This window comes from Sceloporus undulatus, chromosome 2 (genome assembly GCF_019175285.1).
Source record: "Sceloporus undulatus isolate JIND9_A2432 ecotype Alabama chromosome 2, SceUnd_v1.1, whole genome shotgun sequence".
NCBI lineage: Eukaryota > Metazoa > Chordata > Lepidosauria > Squamata > Phrynosomatidae > Sceloporus > Sceloporus undulatus.
This window is the reverse complement of record NC_056523.1, coordinates 17,224,737-17,244,494: the sequence shown is the minus strand read 5'-3', so window position 1 is coordinate 17,244,494 and position 19,758 is coordinate 17,224,737. Positions and strand designations below refer to the sequence as shown.

The 19,758-nt window shown below is 41.6% G+C and overlaps 1 protein-coding gene across 2 annotated transcripts in view; it reads left to right on the top strand.

Moving 5' to 3' along the window:
• Positions 1-19,758, top strand: part of LOC121923308 (N(G),N(G)-dimethylarginine dimethylaminohydrolase 1-like) — a 49,585-nt gene that overhangs the window by 4,101 nt on the left and 25,726 nt on the right. The gene's annotated exons all lie outside the window — the stretch shown is intronic.

The window sequence follows — 19,758 nt, the reverse complement described above, 5'->3', positions numbered from 1 at the left end:
CCCTGAAGGTACTGATCTTGAAAGCAAAGAAAGGTTAGCCCTGGTTTGTTCTTGGAAGGCCAGCAATGAATACCAGGTGCTGTAGGCTTTATTACATGAAAAGGAACTGGCAAGCCCACCTCTAAATATTCCTTGCCTACAAAAACCCTTTAAAATGCACAAGGTCACCATGAGTCAACAAGCGACTTGAAGGCACATGCTTGCACAAGGTAGAAAGAGGGAGGCCTTTTAGAAAGCTACTTCAAGTGTTGAAATTTAACTTTCCTCTGTGATGGGATGGTGGAAGAAGAGGACAAAGTGGGTGTAGATTAGTACCAGGATACCTAGTGTTTAAGGAGGATGGTGTGTTGATGACTGGTAGCTTATTCCCCCCAAAATAGGTGGTTGAAGTCAAAATAACAATACTCATACTTTGGGCATCTCATGAGATTACATTACTCCTTAGAAAAGATGATAATATTTGGTAACGTTGAAGACAGTAGGAAAGGAGAAAGACTGCATTACAGTTAGATTGGCTTAGTTAAGGAAGCCACAGCCCTGAGTTTGCAAGACCTGAGTGAACAGTACTACAGAATCTCTTGGAGGTCTTCCATTTGTTGTTATTGTTGTTGCTGTGTGACTGCAAGTCATTTCTGACTTATAATGACCCTAATGTGAACCTATCATGGGGGTTTCTTGGGAAGATTTGTTTTTAAAGCTTTTGTCTTTGTCTCCCTGGCGCTGAAAGAGTGTGACTTACCCTGTGAATTTCCATACCTGAGTGGGGATTTAAACCTGGTCTCCAGAGTCGTAGTCCAACATTCAGACTGCTACACCACACAGGCTCCCAGATATAATATACTTTTGGTTTATGTTGGCACTTTGGGGCACCGGTATTCTCTAGTGGAGTGCCCCAACGCTGCACAGAGCATGTGGTGAGCATGGTCTGACTTTTAATATAAGAAGGATAAGCTAGGCTGGTCAGTGGTAAAGAATTAGGAATATTGTAATAGAAAACAGAGGGGGGGGGGTAAAGGTTCCCCTAAACTGGGCATAGAGGTGATCTTCAGGAACGATGGGGAAGCTTTAAAAAAACCCAAAATATTAGTCACACACTATATTTTCTATTTACTATTTGCTGAAATGCAAGAGGCAGTGTCATGTAGTGATTTGAGCATTGGACTAGGACTCTGGAGACCAGGGTTTGAATCCCGGTTTGGCCATGTAAACCGACTGGGTGACCTTGAGTAAATCACTCTCTCTCAGTCTCAGGGGATGGCAGTGGCAAGCCCCTTCTGAAGAAATGTGCCAAGAAACCCCATGTTAGGTTTGCCTTAGGGTTGCCATAAGTTGGAAATGACTTGAAGGCACACAATAACATTTGCTGAAATATTTGGCTTGTATAAATTCATTGATTTTTTAAAATTTTGTACCATGGCAAATTGAATTTTTATAATACATGATCTTCACTTTCATATGTTTATGATATTCTCATTGATGGGATGTGTTTTTGTTAGGTCTTTGAAATGCTACTGGTAGGTTACTTGTAGCATTTAAAAATGGTCAGATACAGTAAGCTTTCATCATATTATCTTGGTGGTTCTTTGATATTTGCTGTTTGGATGCTCCCTGAGTGGAGAGAGGTAAAGTGCAAATACAAACACAAATGGAAAAACAAACTGGACATATGCCAGTTGGGAATTCTTGCTTCTCACGTCCAAGTGAATGGAGAGGTTTGGATGTTAGATTAAAATCAGGGAGTCACAGGTTGAAATCCTTATTCATTCAAGAAACTTATTAGGTGACCTTTAGACTAAGTCATTCTCTCCCAGCCTAGCCATCCTGTGCGGATCATTGTGAATTTGAGAAGCAAGATTGAGAGAACCTTGAACTCCTGGAAGAAAGGGCAGCATAAGACATATAATTAAGAACTGACTTCATTTGGGCTCACTTGTGTCTTTGAAATTGGCTCCCAGAATTAAGCAGGAGTTCAGCTGAAGCCCTGGATGTTTGTTTAGGGCAAAGAGCGCTTCCAGCTAGATATACACACACTCTCTTTCTCTGTGTGTGTGTGTGTGTGTGTGTTTAAGCCTATCAACTTGTCTCTTGAAACATTCCCCATAAGCTTCACAACAAGCCTCTGCGGTCTTAAACAGTTTCTTGGCATTGTGTGGAATAGTTCTCCAAGGCCAGCTGGATGGGTGACAGGACTTGCAGTTCCAAGATGCTGGGACAGATCTGTGACTTAGAGTGTATTTGTTAAACTGTCTGAGCTCATATGATTCATTCCCTTCCCTTCCCATGACCCCAACCTATCCAAATCAAATTTTAAAAACCTCAACCAGTTAACTGATCAGGTTGCCTTTGGGGGTGAGGTAGGGTGGGGAGAGGAGAGGAATGAATTGGACCTTCCTGGCCTTGGGTGGCTGGAAGTAAAATAACCAATTAATTGGTCAGGAGGAAAAATGGGTGTTCAGAAGGAATTGCTGCTGAAATCTTCAATTAAGCAAGTGGCACATACCGTATATACTCAACTATAAGTCAACCTCATTTATAAGTCGAGGTCAAGATTTGGGGCCAAAATTATGGATTTTGCTATGACCCGTGGATAAGTCGAGGGTAAAATGTAGGGGCATATAACAAAGGATCTAAAAGATGAAGCAAAGCAAAACAATGTCAAAGAACTTATAAAATTCCAGCAGACATAACTCTACGTGCTTGTTCTTCAGACTGGGTGGATGAGAGAGTAGAGGGGGGTCAGTGCTTCACATATTATAATTTTGCTTTTCATCAAGAGATGGTTCCTTCTTTTAAATAAGAGTTAAAGTACAGTACTCATACTGACCCATGGATAAGTCGACTCAGGTTTTTGAGGTCAATTTTTTGACCTAAATTTCTAGACTTATACATGAGTATATACAGTAGGTGAGTTCTTAACATGTCTTTTATTTGCCCAGAGGCCTTTTCTTCATTTTCTTTCTGTTTCTATTCATTGTTCATGATTGCTCCCGCATTTTATGAATCCTGTCAGGGCAAGCGTGTGTTGATTTGTGTTTCCAGGGTGGGTGGCTTTAACTCACCTTATGGTTGATCAGCAGAACTGGTTCTTTGATAGGCTTGTGTGGATGTTCACACTCTGTAATGGAGAATCCGGGTTTGACATCAGGAGTAAATAAGTCCACCCCATGCCTCACAGAAGCATGTGACTTGAAGGAACACCTAGTGATCTGAAATATTTATTAGTTTATTTAATAAAATACAGTCACTCCTCCATGTCCGTGGACTTGAAAATACGCAGAGGGGTGACTGCCATTCACCTCTATGGGACACACACCTTTTAAATTGATGCGTGCTTTAACTGGTGTGTTTTTAACTGATTTTGCATACTTGTTAATTGTTGTTCCCCACCTTGATCCATGGGGAGAGGTGCATAAGAAGCTGCTGCTGCTGTTACTGCTATTTACGTGCAACATTCCTTTCATACACACATACTTTTCTTGCTGGGATTTTAGTTATCATCACTCCATCTTGCCTTCTCCTGTCAAGAGAGAGAAGTGACTGAGTGTTCTGTGTTGCTGTTGGTTTATTGACTGCCTTCTTCATTGTAGATGGATTCTTGAGGTCTTTTAGAGACAGATGCAGAAATGCCACATATCCATGGTGTCTTCTCTACAGTCAGTGGGAGAAGGGCTTTTGAAGTGTTGGCACCCCATTCTACCTTTTCCTCTTATATATACTTGAGTAACTCTTATTTTAAAATGCATGTTGAAGCCTATTTTTATATGCCTTCCTGGAGTGGATCAGCCTTGCCATTTATTTTATGATAATATAAAAGTTTCATCTTGTTGTTTTTTTTAACTTGTTTTATATGGTATGTTTTGCTTTTGTTGTGAACCACTTTGAAATTATGAACTGTTTATATAAAATAAAATAATAACATTGCCTGTGTCTTTCCAGAGGGAGTTGGCTGTCCATTATCTCTTGCAAACAAACTTGAGCTTTAGTTCTGATCTATGGGTAAATGGGGATTAGTCTTATTTGACCAAGTAGGTAGTGTCCAGAGGATGGTGGTCAAGACAGTGAAGGGGCCCAGAGACACATCTTCTAAGGGCAAATTGAAAGAGTTAAGTAACTTTAAATTGGTAAAGCAACACTTAAGTAGTGATAGGATAGGCATCTTCAAATAGTTGAAAGAACTGCCAGAGAAGTGGTGGAGCTGCTTACCACATTTTCTTTTTGTAGAGGTGCTCACTTATGTGGTCAAAATGTTTGTTTGTCTCAACATGTGATTTTTCTCACCAATACACTATATTTCACATTTAGCATACCTTATTTTGTGGTTAGTCACTGGAAGTTGTATAGACATAATTTGCAAGCTGGATATATTGTCTCATTGTGGAAGGGGGAAATGTGGGGTTAATAATAGGGAATTGCATTCCTCTTAATGCTTACTTTGAACTTGAGGGATGATTTGGTCATTTGTCTTTCCAGACTTAGCTTGACATTCTCTTGTTTTCTTTTGTATTGTCTCATTTTTAGAGCTGCAGTCTGCAATCTGAAATCCACTTTTTAATATATCTCTGTGTGTGTGTGTGTGTGTGTGTGTGTGTGTGTGTGTGTGTCAATTTTGCTGCTTTGAGCAAGCCAAGGCTGCTGTGCTCCTGTAATACTTGTAGTGGAAAGGTAGCTTTGACAGATGCAGATTGTTATGTAGGGTGACAGAGTGGGAGGAGATAAGCTGTACATCAAACAAATCTGTCTCTTACACTGTTCTTCAAGGCACAGAAGATCTGGCCTCTTTAGTCGTTGAATGATTCTGAAAACAATCTGGCATCTCAGTGCCTGTACTTATTAAACTTTACCAACAAATTCTGGGGCGGGGGGGAGATCTATAAAGAAAGGATACAATTGCGTGAACACAAATGGTTATCTGTTAATAAAAACATACAAATGAGAAACACAATATGTTCTCATTTAAACCCTTGTCTGCTTTTTGTGGTTACTTGTAGAAGTTCTGACATTTTAAAATTCACAGATTCTCTCACCTTCAAGTTGGACTTTCACTTATGGCAATCCTATGTTCTTGGCAAGCTTTGTTCAGAGAGGATTTTCCATTGCTTTCCCCTGAGCCAGAGAGATTGTGACCTTGCCCAAGCTCACCCATGGCTTTCCATGAATGGGGATTCAAACCTCCTAGTCAAACCACTACACCGTTCTGTTTCTCTTCTTGTACCATTTTGTTTTTACTGCCTTCTTTGACTTTCCATTGTTTTTGCAACTGTCCATTCTTTCTTCCTATGAAAAACAAATTACAGTCCTGAATTGGAAAGGTGTTTGGAGGTGGCCGCAGCCCACTGGGGTTTGGTAGGGTGACCATTTGACTTGATAAGCTAGTGATGTAAGAACAACTTTCTGATTTGAAGATGAACAGCTCCAGGACTGAATTGGGACACCGTGGTAAGTGTGAAAACACAATGTCAGTACTGTTGCATGGCAGCTTTTTTGTACCCATGAAGAAAGTAGTGGAGACTGAAGAAAGTGGTGGTGACCGGGCAGAACCAGAAATAGGTGAGACAGCCACCTTTTAGTCTTTCATTCTGCCATCCTGTTCTCTCTCTCTCTCCCTCTCCCCTTCCCTTCCTTCCCCTCTCCTTCTCTCTCCATCCTTCCATCATATCATTCTGGTGGCAAGTGAAAACTTTTCTGTTCAAGCAGGCTTTTTAGGAATTGACCATTGATCACTTTAATGGGGTGCTGCTTCATGCTGTCTTACTGTGCTGATTTGTATTTTTTCTCTTTAGGTGGATTTGTTTTAGAGGGTTTTAATTCTATGTATCATTTTTAATTGTACTTTAATAATAATTTTTATTATGTGTTTAGCTCTCTTTTTGTAATTGTTTTTAATTATATTAGTTTGAAGATTTACGCGTCACTTTAGGTCTTGGTACTGGGGATGAAGATGAAGATAGTATTAATAATCTTCTATGTTACATGTACTCTCTCTTTCCACTTATTGGGCTGCTTGGGAAGCGACAAGTCACTCTTGCAAAAATCTGAGTGGATCCCTTGCACAAGGATTTTGAAACTGGGCCACAGGCTACAAGATCTCAGGGCAAGGGCTGGGTGTGTCCTGTCTGCCTGTGATATTAAATCCTATTTGGAGATGCCAAGGACAGAACCTGGTGCTTTTTCTGTGCAAAATGTGTGCCCTTACCCCTGAGTTATGGGTCATTTCCTTCTATAGTCTCATAGCAAGTCCTCTCATGATGAGAGCTTTAAATCCTCAGTCTTTCAGTGTGATAAATTGCCCTTGTCACCTAAATCACACGAGAGAGCCCTGTAGCACCATGAAGACAGGCAGATTTATTGTGGCATCGACTTTTGAGGATGAGAGCCCACTTTGTCTGCTGCCTTAATGTGAAATCTGCTATTACCAGGTATTTGTACCAGTATGGAGGCCAGAGGTTAGTAAACAATAGCTTGAAAGGTTGTAAAATCAAGGTGTGTATAACAGTAGGTCTGTTGCTTTTCTGTTGGGTAATGCTTCTCTTTAGCAATGGTGATTGGTGGGGTGTCTCTTACTGCAGTTGAATAATCCGGATTTAAAGTAACAACCATGTTTCCCCAAATTCCAGATATGCTGATGATGTCTAGAAACCTATGATACAATTTGGCCATGCAACAAAATACAACAAAATCCAAAATTTGCAAAAGAGTGTTACCTTTTGAAATGGCAGAAAATACATCATGTAGATTTTCAAAGCTCCACAGGCTTCTTCATCAGGCAAAGATGTTAAAAATCATACAGGAGAAGAAAAGTGATGATGATAGAGTCACAGGTCTACATTTTGTCTCAGATGTTATTTCTCTTGTTACTTAAAATACATTGATAATCTAGAGGGATATCAATGCAGGCAGAGGCCATTCCCCTTCTTGGATATGTGGGCGCCAGGGAAAAAGGGCAGTGAAAGACAAGTACTGTAATGAAATTTCAACGCCATTAGCAACAGAAAAGTAACTTCTCTTGAGATCAAGGCTGCCCTTGTCCTATACAAAATTAACTGCCCATATCTTAGGCAGAGAACACCAAATTTTTCAAGTGCCTGTTAAATCTGAAAAAACATTCACGTGCTGTATAGATAAAACTTGCCAATTGTGGTTCAAATGAAAGAGATATACCTTTGTTGGAGGTAATTTTGCTGCAGCAGGAGAAACTTTAATAAGAGGAAGGAATGAACTGGGACTTAATTCTTTCAGGTTTTTACTTCTAGCAACAATGGGGATTGGTCAGAAATGCTGGAAACAGTGGCCTACTAAGATCTGGGGCCCTGCAACACTGCAAAGTTACAGCACCGTGATTCCACTTCAGTCGCTATTGTGGTTTGTAGTTTGGTGAGGTAGTGGAGCTTTCTGGCTGCAAATTTGAAATATTATTCCCTAAACTGCAAATCCCAGGATTCCATAGGAAGCTGCCATGGCAGATCAAGTAGACTCATAGTGTTATGATTGTGTAAAGGCAGGATGATCAGATGTCCTAACCGCAAAGGAGGACAAGGCACCGTAAAATGTAGGACATTCAAGCAAAATAGTAGGACATTCCACAGTAAAAGCTAAAAACACTAATATAAATATATATTCCTGCTTCTTAGTCATTCTCTTGTGGAATCTTGGGATCTGTAGTTTGATGAAGGGCTATAGCCTTCTGGCTGAGAATGATAAAGGCCCCTCTCTAAACTGCAGATCCCAGAATCACATAGGTTGGAACCATAGCAATTAAAGTGAAGGCATAGTTGTATAATTGTTCTAGTAGGAGTGAATCTTATGTTATTTTCCAGTTTCTCATCTCACAAGTTGCCCTTGAAATCTTCCTTTACTTGTGTACACATTGTTGTGATTTGGGGTGGGAAGGATAGGGATAGCAGTCGGAACAGAATAAGAATCCATGTAGAGGAATCTCAGGATGAGTTGACTTTCTATGTGCCTGTTAGATATCCAACAAGTTTTTTTAAAAAAAATTAAAGATCTGTGTCTGCCTGTCTTTTCCCCCCTCTTTGCCTCCCTCCAAACATAAATTTAAACGGAAACATGTGTTACATTTTTTCCACATTAGCACATCCTGGCTTCTCCCCTTGGCTGGAATCCCTTCCTTTGTGGATCCTGGTTTCCTTTTGCTAAATGCCCCCAGCTCCAAAAACCCCCATTCCATTAGTGACCTTTGTTGACCTCATTTGGTGGCTTGCATGACCTAGAAATAGTGTGCTCTCTGTGTGTATTTCAGAATTTCTGAGCAAATGAGTTTTCCCCTCAGGTATAAACCATTTCTTTGCCAAAACAATCCTACTTAGAAAGGAAGTGCTTTTGGTTGCTGTATTTTGTCTGGAACGAGCTTACCTCTGGACGGAGATAAGGGCCCCTGTTGCGAGGCCATCTCAGATGCAGCTTCCTTCTCTGTGTTCCAACCCAGCCTCTTAAGATTAACTGGGAGCGGCCTCTTGACCATAACCATCTGTGCACCGAGCCCATGTCTGAGATGAACTGGGCAAGATTAAGAAGGAACAGAAAACTTGGAGAATCAAACTGTGCTGTGGAATGCTACACAATTACACTATAGGAGAGAAGAGCTTTCTTTAACCCCAGGCAGTGTGATATAAAATTGGACATCATCATGTGGAAGTATAACATTTAATATTGAATGCATAGTTTTGCAGCCCAGGTCAGTTTTGTCTTTCAAGGAAATTTCTTGCTCTTGTAGAGCTGAAGGAGCTATCCACTAGTGAATCCCTGTCTCCCAGCCCTTCCTAGCACATTGGTGGACCTTGTGGGAGGCCATGGACAACAGGACCAGTACTGTTGAACACCATATTTCCCTGAATTCATCCAGTCTTCTGTGATTTCAGAAGCAAAAGAAAGGTCAGCCATAATCCATATTTTAAGGGGGGACCATTTTGACCAGTGTGTGCTTTATAGATCATGAAAGGCTATGGAACGTCCTGAAAGACATGGGAGTGCCAACACATCTGATAGTCCTGATGAGGAATCTGTACTCAGGATAAGAGGCTACTGTCAGAACAGTACACTGAGAAAGAATGGTTCCCTGTTTGAAGTTGAAGGCTTTCATAGTTTTTTGTTGGTTTTTTGGGCTGCGTGGCCATGTTCTAGAAGAGTTTATTCCTGACGTTTCACCGGCATGATTCCCAATTGGCAAAGGGGTCAGGCAAGACTGCATCTTATCACACTACCTGTTTAACTTATATGCAGAAAATATTGTAAGAAAAGCAGGCTTGGATACAGAAGAAGGAAGAATGAAAATTGGAGGGAGGAATATCAACAATCTGAGATATGCTGACAATACCATAATACTAGCAGAAAACCTTCCAGACATGGAACAACTAAAGAGGATCAAAGAAGAAAGTGCAAAGGCAGGAGGGCTGCTGAAAATAAAGAAAACAAAAATAATGATGATGGAGATTCTAACTAAATTCAACCAAGACATTGAAGTGGTAAAAGAGTTCTCATAGCTGGGATCAAACATTGATAGAAATGGGGATTGCAGTCAGGAAATCAAAAGAAGATTAAGAATGGGAAGGACAGCTATGAAAGAACTAGAAAAGATCCTAAAATGCAAAGATACACAACTGAGCACAAAAGTTGGAATCGTACAAGCCATTGTATGTATGGATGTGAGAGCTGGACAGTTAAGAAATAGGATAGGAAGAAAATCAGTTCATTTGAAATGTGCAGGAGAAGAGTGCTAAGGATTCTGTGGACAGCCAAAAAGACAAACAAATGGGTCCTAAAGCAGATCAAGCTAGAAATCTCCCTTGAAGCCAAGATGACACAACTGAGGCTGGAGTACTTTGGACACATCACGAGAAGATGTGAATCATTGGGGGGAAAATAATGCTAGGAAAGGTGGAGGGGAGTAGACAGAGGGGAGAGCTGCATGCAAGATGGATGGACTCTATTAAAGAGATCATGAGTATGAGTTTGCAGGAGTTGGGCAGAGCAGTGGAGGACAGGGAGTCTTGGAGGTGTCTCATCAGCAGGGTCACTATGGATGAAGACCGACTCAAGGGCAGGTAACAACAACAAATTACACACACACACACACACATATATATATACCAATTCTCAGAAAGTGGAGGAATTGTTTAGACGCAGATAAGCATATGATGTAGACCTTACCAGCCTTCTGGGATATTGTATGTTCTCTTAAGAATGGAAGGACCTTTGTTTTGTCAAGACTTGTTTTATCTGGAATGAGCAGGGTGAGAGGCCAATCCTCAGGCCTTTTTAATAAGCCAGGGTTGGCAAGGATCTCACCTCTCCAAAGATCATGTTTGCCCTTGAGAAAGTATTCTAATTCTTCATAATACCATATTAATATTAAAGCACTCATTCCCATAATAAAATTAGTGAAAAAGTAATCGGTGATCAGATACTGTACTTTGTCCTACATAAACATTTTCCTGCTACAGTGTTGAGAAATAATTTCTGGGAGTAAATATATGAATATTTTGTATTAAACATTTTATTTACCATTCTAAAAGAAAATACCATTCAGTTTTCATTTTTTTTCCAGGGAAAAACTATTCTGGAAAATATGGGGAGATGTTTTTTATTCTTTTTTTCCAGGATTTCTCCTCTGGGCCTTCACATCTCTCTGTACATCATGTAGCCTATGTTAGCCCAAACAGTTCTTTCCAGATTTGGTGAAATTCCATCCATCTGTTTTATGAATTATGAAGTGGCATCCAGGACTCTAATTTTATTTATAGTTATGCCAAACCATTTTAAAAAGGAGGCCAGAATCCTCTATCATGGTATATGTTATGCAACTTTACATAATAATAATAATAATATGTTTTACTTATAAACCGCTATTCCAAATAGATCATAGCGGTGTACAAGAAAATTATATAACAGTACAAAGAAAAATCTACAATTAAGATACACTGTATCTTCAGGCTAGCCCCTGATGACGTTGGGCCAGCCTGTTCTCTCCCTCAACGGCCGAAAGATGACAGTTATGGAGGGAGGGCACTCTGTCTTCAGGCCAGCCCCTGATGACGTTGGGCCAGCCTGTTCTCTCCCTCAACGGCCGAAAGATGACAGTTATGGAGGGAGGACACTCTGTCTTCAGGCCAGCCCCAGGACGTGGGGCCAGCCTGTTTCTCCTCCCTCACACTCACGGCCGAAAGATGACAGTTATGGAGGGAGGGCACTTGTCTTCAGGCCAGCCCCTGATGACGTTGGGCCAGCCTGTTCTCCTCCTCAACGGCCGAAGATGCACGTTAGGAGGGAGGGCACTCGTTCTTCACAGCCCCTGATGACGTTTGGCCAGCCTGTTCTCCTCCCTCAACGGCCGAAAATGACAGTTATGGGGGGGGCCCCTCTGTCTTCAGGCCCGCCCCTGATGACGTTTGGGCCAGCCTTTCCTCCCTCAACGGCCGAAAGATGACAGTTATGGAGGGAGGGCACTCGTCTTCAGGCCAGCCCCTGATGATGTGGGCCAGCCTGTTCTCTCCCTCAACGGCCGGCCGACCCCCGATCGATGCCGTTATAGAGGGAGGGCACTCTGTTTTCAGGCCAACTGTACAGTCAGCTCTCTGTATCCATGGATTCTTTATCCACACACTCAGGCATCCAGGGCTTGAAAATACTTTTTAAAAGTATAAATTCCATTTAACAAACATTGATGTTGCCATTTCATATAAGGGACACCATTTTACTATGCCATTGTATTTAATGGGACTTGAGAATCCACACATTTTGGTATGCACAGGAGGTCCTGGAACCAAACCCTAGTGGATACCAAGGGCCCACTGTGCTTAGCTACATAGCAGAGGTGCTTAAAGGCCTTTTAGTGTATTGTGAAAATATACAGCAGAGAACCAGCAATAGTGACCGAATGCATATTGGCACTCCTTTGCCAGTGTTCTGATGTGCAGCGATCAGGTTATGTGTCATCTGTTGTGTGTTAATCACTTTGTTGGTTCCTCTATGTAGTAACATAGCAACAGCAGCAGGATGCAGATGTTTACAGCAGGATGCAGATGTTACAATACCGCTCAATTCTAGGTCCCATAGGCGTAAATCTATTTACGAAGACTTAAGTCCCCAGCAGGATTCTTTTTGGGAACTTATCTGTCTTTCAAATGATGGACCAAACAATTCCATATGAATGAACCAAATAATGGGGCAGTCTCTCAGGAACTGACCAAGTACATTTCGTGTATGTCATATACCCTGAATTTTAGGTCAGACCATTCCAAAAGGGTGCTTCAGAGCTGATCAAATTCAGCTGTTTTCAGAGTCAGAGACAAGGAATTAGAATCATAATTTTATATGTAGATTAACACGCTGTTGATTTCGTCGGTGAGGGAGAGGAGTGTTTTCCCACTTAATCCTATTTGTCATTTGTATAATATATGTATGGTATTATCTGATTTAAAAATGGAAAAACAAAACCTAGTTTAATCATATGGATGTTAATTGTTTGTATTAACTGGTCCCTTTGCATAAATATTCATATGAACAACGCATTTGTTTTTAGATGATGCATTAACATTTTAGAAGACAGTGGAGAGGACTTGTTGCCTCGGGGCAGCAAACTTTGATTGAGAAAGAGTCTTGGCCTGCGCTCCAGCAAATGGTTGCAGCCACTTGTTTGGCTTGCCTTGCTTTAGGTGGGCTAAAGCAAAAGAGGCCAGGCCAGATTTTATTTTACCAGTTAGAACATTTTATCAAAAAGTACTGTACAGCTAACAGAACAGTAGGCTCTTGTTATCCTCAGGTTTGCCATCTGCGTATTTGAGCTTCTGGGGATGGCAAGCACCATTGTTTTTAATGGGGATGCATGCATGCGGCCATGGCAGTGACTGTGCTTATGTTGCGCCACCATAGTAAGCAACAGGACTTGAGGTCCCACATTTTTTGTTATCAGTGGGGGGAGGGGTACAGAATGGATACCAAGGGGTTATTGTACAGTTTTGTGCATGTCAGAGTAAGCATAGGTATAACAGCTTTCTGAGCTGCAGACCAGTGCTCAGTTTTATGCAGTTGCTTTCTTGGTTTTAAATAGCTTTTTTCTCTTATTATCTAATGGAGACAACAGCAGAAAAGGGTTGCAGGCAGATGGGGAACCTCAGAAGGCTGCATCTAGTCTGTGCTGTGTGTCCTCTATCCTTATCTTGGAAGTAACATGTTGTTCTGTCACTTCCATGGGAGGAGACATCCCTCTAAGATGACACTTGTCATATACCAGTTTTGTACATACATGGATTTTGAACAGGATTTTTAAGGGGGAAAAATTTGTTGTACTATTTAATTAGCATTATTTTTGGATGTTCCAAAGGTTTTGGTGAACTAACTGTCCTGAGTAACTCACTTAACATTCACAGTCCTAATTAAGAAAAAACAAACCAAAACACCTAACATTTTGCAGTAAGAACGTTGGCTGCTGTATTCAAGACCTAATTGTAATAGCTCGCCCTCATTTTGCTAGCTGTTCAGCCCAGAGACGCCATATCTCTGGGGATCTGGCTGCATATTTTCCCAGCTAGCAAAGCATTCTCATTTCTGGGTGATGGAACAAAAGGGAACTTGTCCAAGAAAAGGCCAGAAAACTTGTTGCCACCTTGGCATGGATATTTCAGTAGAATTAATAGCAGTGAAGATCTTCTTGACCTGACCTTACAAAGGCAAATAAGATATTTGTCACTAGTTTTTGGCTTCCCTGGTTTCCAAATATTTTGTGGATATGTTTTGGAAGGGTAGGACATAGGCCCTTTCTTAAGAGAATATTCCAATCCATCAGGAGGGGGTCATTTTGGGCAAGGCTGGAATATGGAAACATGCCAGGATCTTTGTACTACTATGTGTGCTGGCCTTGGCTTAGGGAAACTTCAGCAAGTTTTGTTTTTGTTTTGCACCAGTGATCTTCAGCAGGTGTATGCATGTCATATGGAATTCCAAAAATAGCAAAATAATGGAAGAAAACAACAACCAAGTGTCCAGAAACATCACTTCTGGTTTGTTTTGTTTTTAATAATAAAGTAAAGTTTTTATTTACTTAAAAAATGGTATAAAGTAAAAAATGGTAATAAAGTAAAGTTTTTATTTACTTATTTATTTTAAAAAACCTATTTTTAAAAAAACTATTTTATAAATTATTTTATATTCAAATGGGTTGGGGATCGTGGCCACTGAGACCTATTTACAGAGTAACTAACTGATCTTGCAGTTAGCCAGTGTGGTGCAGTGGTACAAATGTTAGACCTGAGCAGGGTAGCTGAGGATAAGGTTACTTGGAAGCTGTGGCATCATTAGGGGAGTGCGAGGGGTGCAGACCACATTGGGTGACACCCCAGAAAAGGGGTGACACCCAACTGAGCGACCCCCAGACCTCCCTGCCATGTGCCAAGGTGCATGGCAGGGAGGGAGAGGCCCAGGGCACCCTGTCTTTTCTGCCCTTGTGTAAAGCTGCACTGGGCAGGGAGATGAGGGCCCTTTTGGCCCTGTCCCCTGAAGCCCCATCTCAGAGCCCTTCTCCCACACTGGGTGACAACCTGGTGTGGGACTCCACTACTTGGAGGTCTCTCATTCATAGGGTCACCTTAAGTTGAAGTTAGCTTGATGGCAATTAACAGCAAAAGGGCTCTGGGAGACCAGAATTCAAGTCCCTGCTTGGCCATGGAAACCCACTGGGTGATTTTGGGCACAACCACCTCCCTCAGCCACATAGGAGAGCAAACCTTGCCAAGAAAAGCCTGGAATAGGGTTGCCTTAGGGTTATTGTAAGTCAGAAATGACTTCAGGATATACAATAACAAAATGACTGTTTCTGGAATCTTCCAAGAGAGGCAATTCATTGTGTTTTTGCTAGAAAAAGGACTGTGGGGGGGGGGTGAGAGATAATAAAGTACCCTTTCAGGGCACATGCTGCTCCAGGAATGCACTTCACCAACCCCTCCCCAAAACCATAGTTAATACATTAATTGTGATTTGTCTATGCTTGGATAGTTAATGGCTCAGCTTTACCAGCTTTTACCAGGGTGCTGAGAAGCTGGGAATAAGTATTGTGAATTGAACCCATTCCTGTTGACTGTTCTCCTATTCATGGATTTAAGGCTCAATTAGAATAATAGAATCAAAGAGTTGGAAGAGATCCCCAAGGGCCATCCAGTCCAACTCCTGACATGCAGGAATATAAAGCACCCCCAACAGATGGCTATCCAGCCTCTGTTTAAAAACCTCCAAAGGAGGAGACTCCACGACTCTGAGGCAGCATATTCCACTGTTGAACAGCTACCACTATCAGGACATTCTTCCTAATGTTCCTAAAGGAAGAATCTCTTTTTCTGTATATTGAATCCATTGCTCTGTGTCCTAGTTTCTGGAGCAGCAGAAAACAAGCTTGCTCCATTCTCAATATGGCATCCCTTTAGATATTTAAACAAAGTTATCATGTAGCATCTTAACCTTCTCTTCTCCTGGCTAAACAAACCAGCTCCCTAAACTATTCTTCCTAGACATGCCAGTTGACACCAAGCAGGGTTCCTCAATTCTAGGGCCGAGTTGGAAATTCTGGCTGAGTACAAACCAGGAATGATGCATTGAAACAGGAACGTCTTCAGTCTTGATATTTTCCCCTCTGGACTTCATAAACCATGGTTTATGATATGTGTTCCTGTGTTTATAAACCATATGCAGCCTGTCAAGACAGACTAAATCTGTTTTGTGAAGTTGTCCCCAGTGCAGTATCCTGCAGATGTGTTACACAGATGTCTCTCTCATGCTGAGACAGAATGGCCATTAGGAGTTGTAGTCCAATGGGAGTCCAAATACAGTGGAAGATGGCTGGGTTATTACTCTGTGCAAATATAGGTATAGAGTAGAATTCAAAGATATTAGCCATGTTAGTCGGGGGAATCAGAATGCAGAGAGATCTTGTAGCACCTTTGGAACTAACTGAAAGAAATAAGTTGGGAGCATGAGCTTTTGTAGACTTAAGTCTATGAAAACTCATGCTGCCAACTTTTTTCAGTTAGTTCCAAAGGCTTTAAAAATCCACTTTAAAAATTGGTCCTTTGGTTTAGACTGGACATTTCTCTGAATGAAAAATATTGATGAGTATTCTCAGAAAATCTGAGATGTAAGATGTCATAACATAAGGAAGACAAAGATTTGAAGTCAGCTATATGTGTGGATCCATGTATCAATTTGATATACACTTCCTCTCAGTTCATATCCTGTTCAAAAAGGCTTTTTCATTAACTTCCTGATGGCTGTGAAATTTAAGCCTACAACAAGTGCCTGCAGGAGAACAGATCCATCAATTGAACAGCTGACACTGCCAAGCAATTAACTTGATCACTGATTAACATACAGGGACCAGGAAGGAGTTTAACTAACTGGAGAAGTGTATTCAATTGATGAGCTTGATCCTTTCCGAGTTTGCTGAAGAAATTGATTGAGCTCTTGGAAGAAAAGTAGTTCAGAGTATTACCAAATGTGTTACCTTTTGTGTGAGTGTCAGGGGAGGGGGGAGCCATGAAAGAAAGCCACCTTATTCTGATTGAGACTTGGGTCAATGTAGCTCAATATTGTGGACCAGTGAAATAGTCATTGGTTCCCTGTGCTTATCTTTCACACAGAAATCTTTTTGAACTTTATATATCAAAAAATACAGTCCACAAAATGCAGTAGGTACATTATCATAGAATCATAGAGTTGGAAGAGACCACAAGGGCCATCCAGTCCAACCCCTGCCATGCAGGAACTCACAATTAAATCACCCCTGACAAAAACCTCCAAAGAGGGAGACTCCACCACTCTCCGAGGAAAGATTGTGTCCCACTGTCGAACAGCTCTTACTGTCAAGAAGTTTCTCCTAATGTTGAGCTGGAATCTCTTTTCCTGGAGCCAGGGATGTAGCCAAGGGGGGGACCCCCCTTCTGTTAGATACAATAATGGTGCGTGCCGCTGCACCACCTCACCCAAGCTCCAGTATAATAGTGGCACTTAGTCTGGACCCCCCCCCCCCTTTCCCAAAATCCTGGCTATTATTCTGGGTCCTGTTCCCTGGAACAGCAGAAAACAAGCTTGCTCCCTCCTCAATATGACTTCCCTTCAAATATTTAAACAGGGCTATCATATCACTTCTTCACCTTCTCTTCTCCAGGCTAAACATCCCCAGCTCCCTAAGTCATTCCTCATAGGGTATGGTTTCCAGACCCTTCACCATTTTAGTCACCCTCCTTTGGACATGCTCCAGTTTCTCAATGTCCTTTTTGAATTGTGGTGCCAGAACTGGACACAGTATTCCAGGTGGGGTCCGACCAAAGCAGAATAGAGTAGCACTATTACTTCCCTTGATGTAGACACTGTACTTCTATTGATTATTGTTATTACTGTTGGCAAAGCATAACAGATTTACCATGTTGCCACTTAGAGATTATATCTTCATCTCTCTCTGAGTTTAAAGATCTTTGGGGGAGAGCTTTCTCTGGGTGCAGCCATCATCACAAACTTGAGAGCCTTCTTGGTGGCTGCTCCAGGCTGTGGAACTCTCTCCTATGGAAGGTCATGTTAGCCACCTCTCTTTTCACCAGCAATCTAAGACCACTCTATTTACATGAGCCTTTGAATTAATCTTATGGCAGCAGGGTGTTTGAATGTGGTGTGCTCAGTTTTCACCTTGTATCCTTCACTTACATATTAAATCTGTTTTAAACTGTTTTAATCATGCATCTTTTAAACAGGAGTGCATTTTGTTGTTTTTTAAAAAAACTTTTGTAAAATAAGTTTTTAACTAAATATTTACTATACACTTTGTATGTCGCTTTGGATCTCTACAACGTCATGGTAGTTTATAGAAATTCTTTTAAACTTCTGACTGTAGTGTAGATTGTACAGTACATCAAGAATATTCTCTTAGGCCCATTACAAATGGGCATAAAAGTACGGACTCGGTCCGTACTAGGGTTAGGAAGGGGCATCACTTCTTGACACCCCTAACCCTAGTACAGACTGAGTCCGTACAAAATGGCGGCGCCCTATGCACACGGGCGCCACCATGACTACATCACGACCACGCTGCCGCGCGAGGGCGCCTAGGGTGCCCCTTCTGCGGCCCTGGAAGGAGCTCTGTTTCAGAGCTCCTTCCAGCTTTGTGTCGCTGGGTACAGCCTTTACATGGCTGCACCAGCGACGCAAAGGAGAAAGGGGCCAAGCGGCCCCTTTCTCCTCCTCCACGCCGCTGCCGGTTTCCTTGGGGCTTGAAGCCCCAAGGACACCCCTTTCCAGGCCGTGGGGAAGCAGCCTTTTGCAGCCTGGAAAGCAGTGGATCGGGGCCTCAGAGGCTGCCGTTGTGGCAGCTGAGGCCCTGATCTGGTGGGGAAAAGGCCGGTTACAGGCCGCCCCAAATGGGTGGTCTGTAACGCGCCTTAGTTTCATGGCCTCCCCAAAATGGTGGCCACTTGGCAGAGCTTGTCCATCCTTGCTACAAATGAGTCTCCCTTATCTGGAATTCCAAAATCTGAAATATACCAAAGTCGTCCACATGAGTAGCTAAGATAGTGACATTTTTGCTTTCTGATGGTTCAGTGTACACAAACTTTGTCTTATGCACACATTTATTAAAAATATCATGCACAAAATTATCTTCAGGCTATGTGTACAGTGGACCCTTGGTTGTGGACCACTGTTGATACCAAAATCAGTGGGTGCTCAAGCCCCATTAAATACAGTGGCATAGTAAAATGGTGTCCCTTATATCAAATGGCAAAAATCAGGGTTTGCTGTTTGGAATTTATATATTTTTGAAATATTTTTAAGCCATGGATGATCAAATCCATGGATAAAGAATCTGTGGATATAGAGGGATGACTGTACAAGGTGTATAAGAAAAATAAATGAATTTCATGTTTAGACTGGAGTGCCATTTCCAAGTTACCTCATTATGTATATGCAAGTATTCCAAAATCCGAAAAACTCAGATATCTGAAACAATTCTGGTCCCAAGCAATTTGGAGAAGGGAGACTCAATCTGTATTTGTAGCAAAAAGAAATTGATAGCATCTCTCTCTAGGCTTTTTTGGGTTTTTTGTCTTCTCTGAGTAAGGGGTCAGAATACCTTGACTAATTGATTTATTGTGGCTAAGTTTGTCAGGTGCACCTAGGAAGGCTCATCCTGGAATGAACCACTTAAAGTCTTGCCATACGACAGTGCTTGTCCTTTGTGTGTGTGTGTGATTTTGCTACTTGTTTCTGCAGGTTTTCTTTACAGATGTCTGCATCCCTTCCAAAACTGGAAGAGGGTTGGGTTAGAATTCCTGTGGGTGGATAATACTTTAATTTTTCTAGAGGGAAAATCATTGTCAGAGGTGTACATCAGAGTGCTAAAAGAAGATGATTAGATAACTTATCTTTGGGAGGGAAAGAAACCTTGATCGTGCGTGGGTGGATGAAGAAGGGAGTTTATGACGCAGGTTGCGTTGAAGCCATTCACCTTCCCAGGAGGTGCCTGTGATGCTCACTCTGCCATCAGAGAATGAGCAGCTTCTGTGAAAAGCAAAGAAATTTTTCTTTCACTCTAGCCTAAGACCAAAAGGAACATTGTCCCCCTCCACTCCTATGATTTCTGATCACCCAATGAATGTTTCCTTCAACTTCTAAATTTCTAGATTGCAGTAATTTAAAACTTTAGTTGAACCTTGAAAAATACAGTTTAGGCATCTAAAGAAAAGGGGAAGGCAAAGTTACCAAGGGGATGTT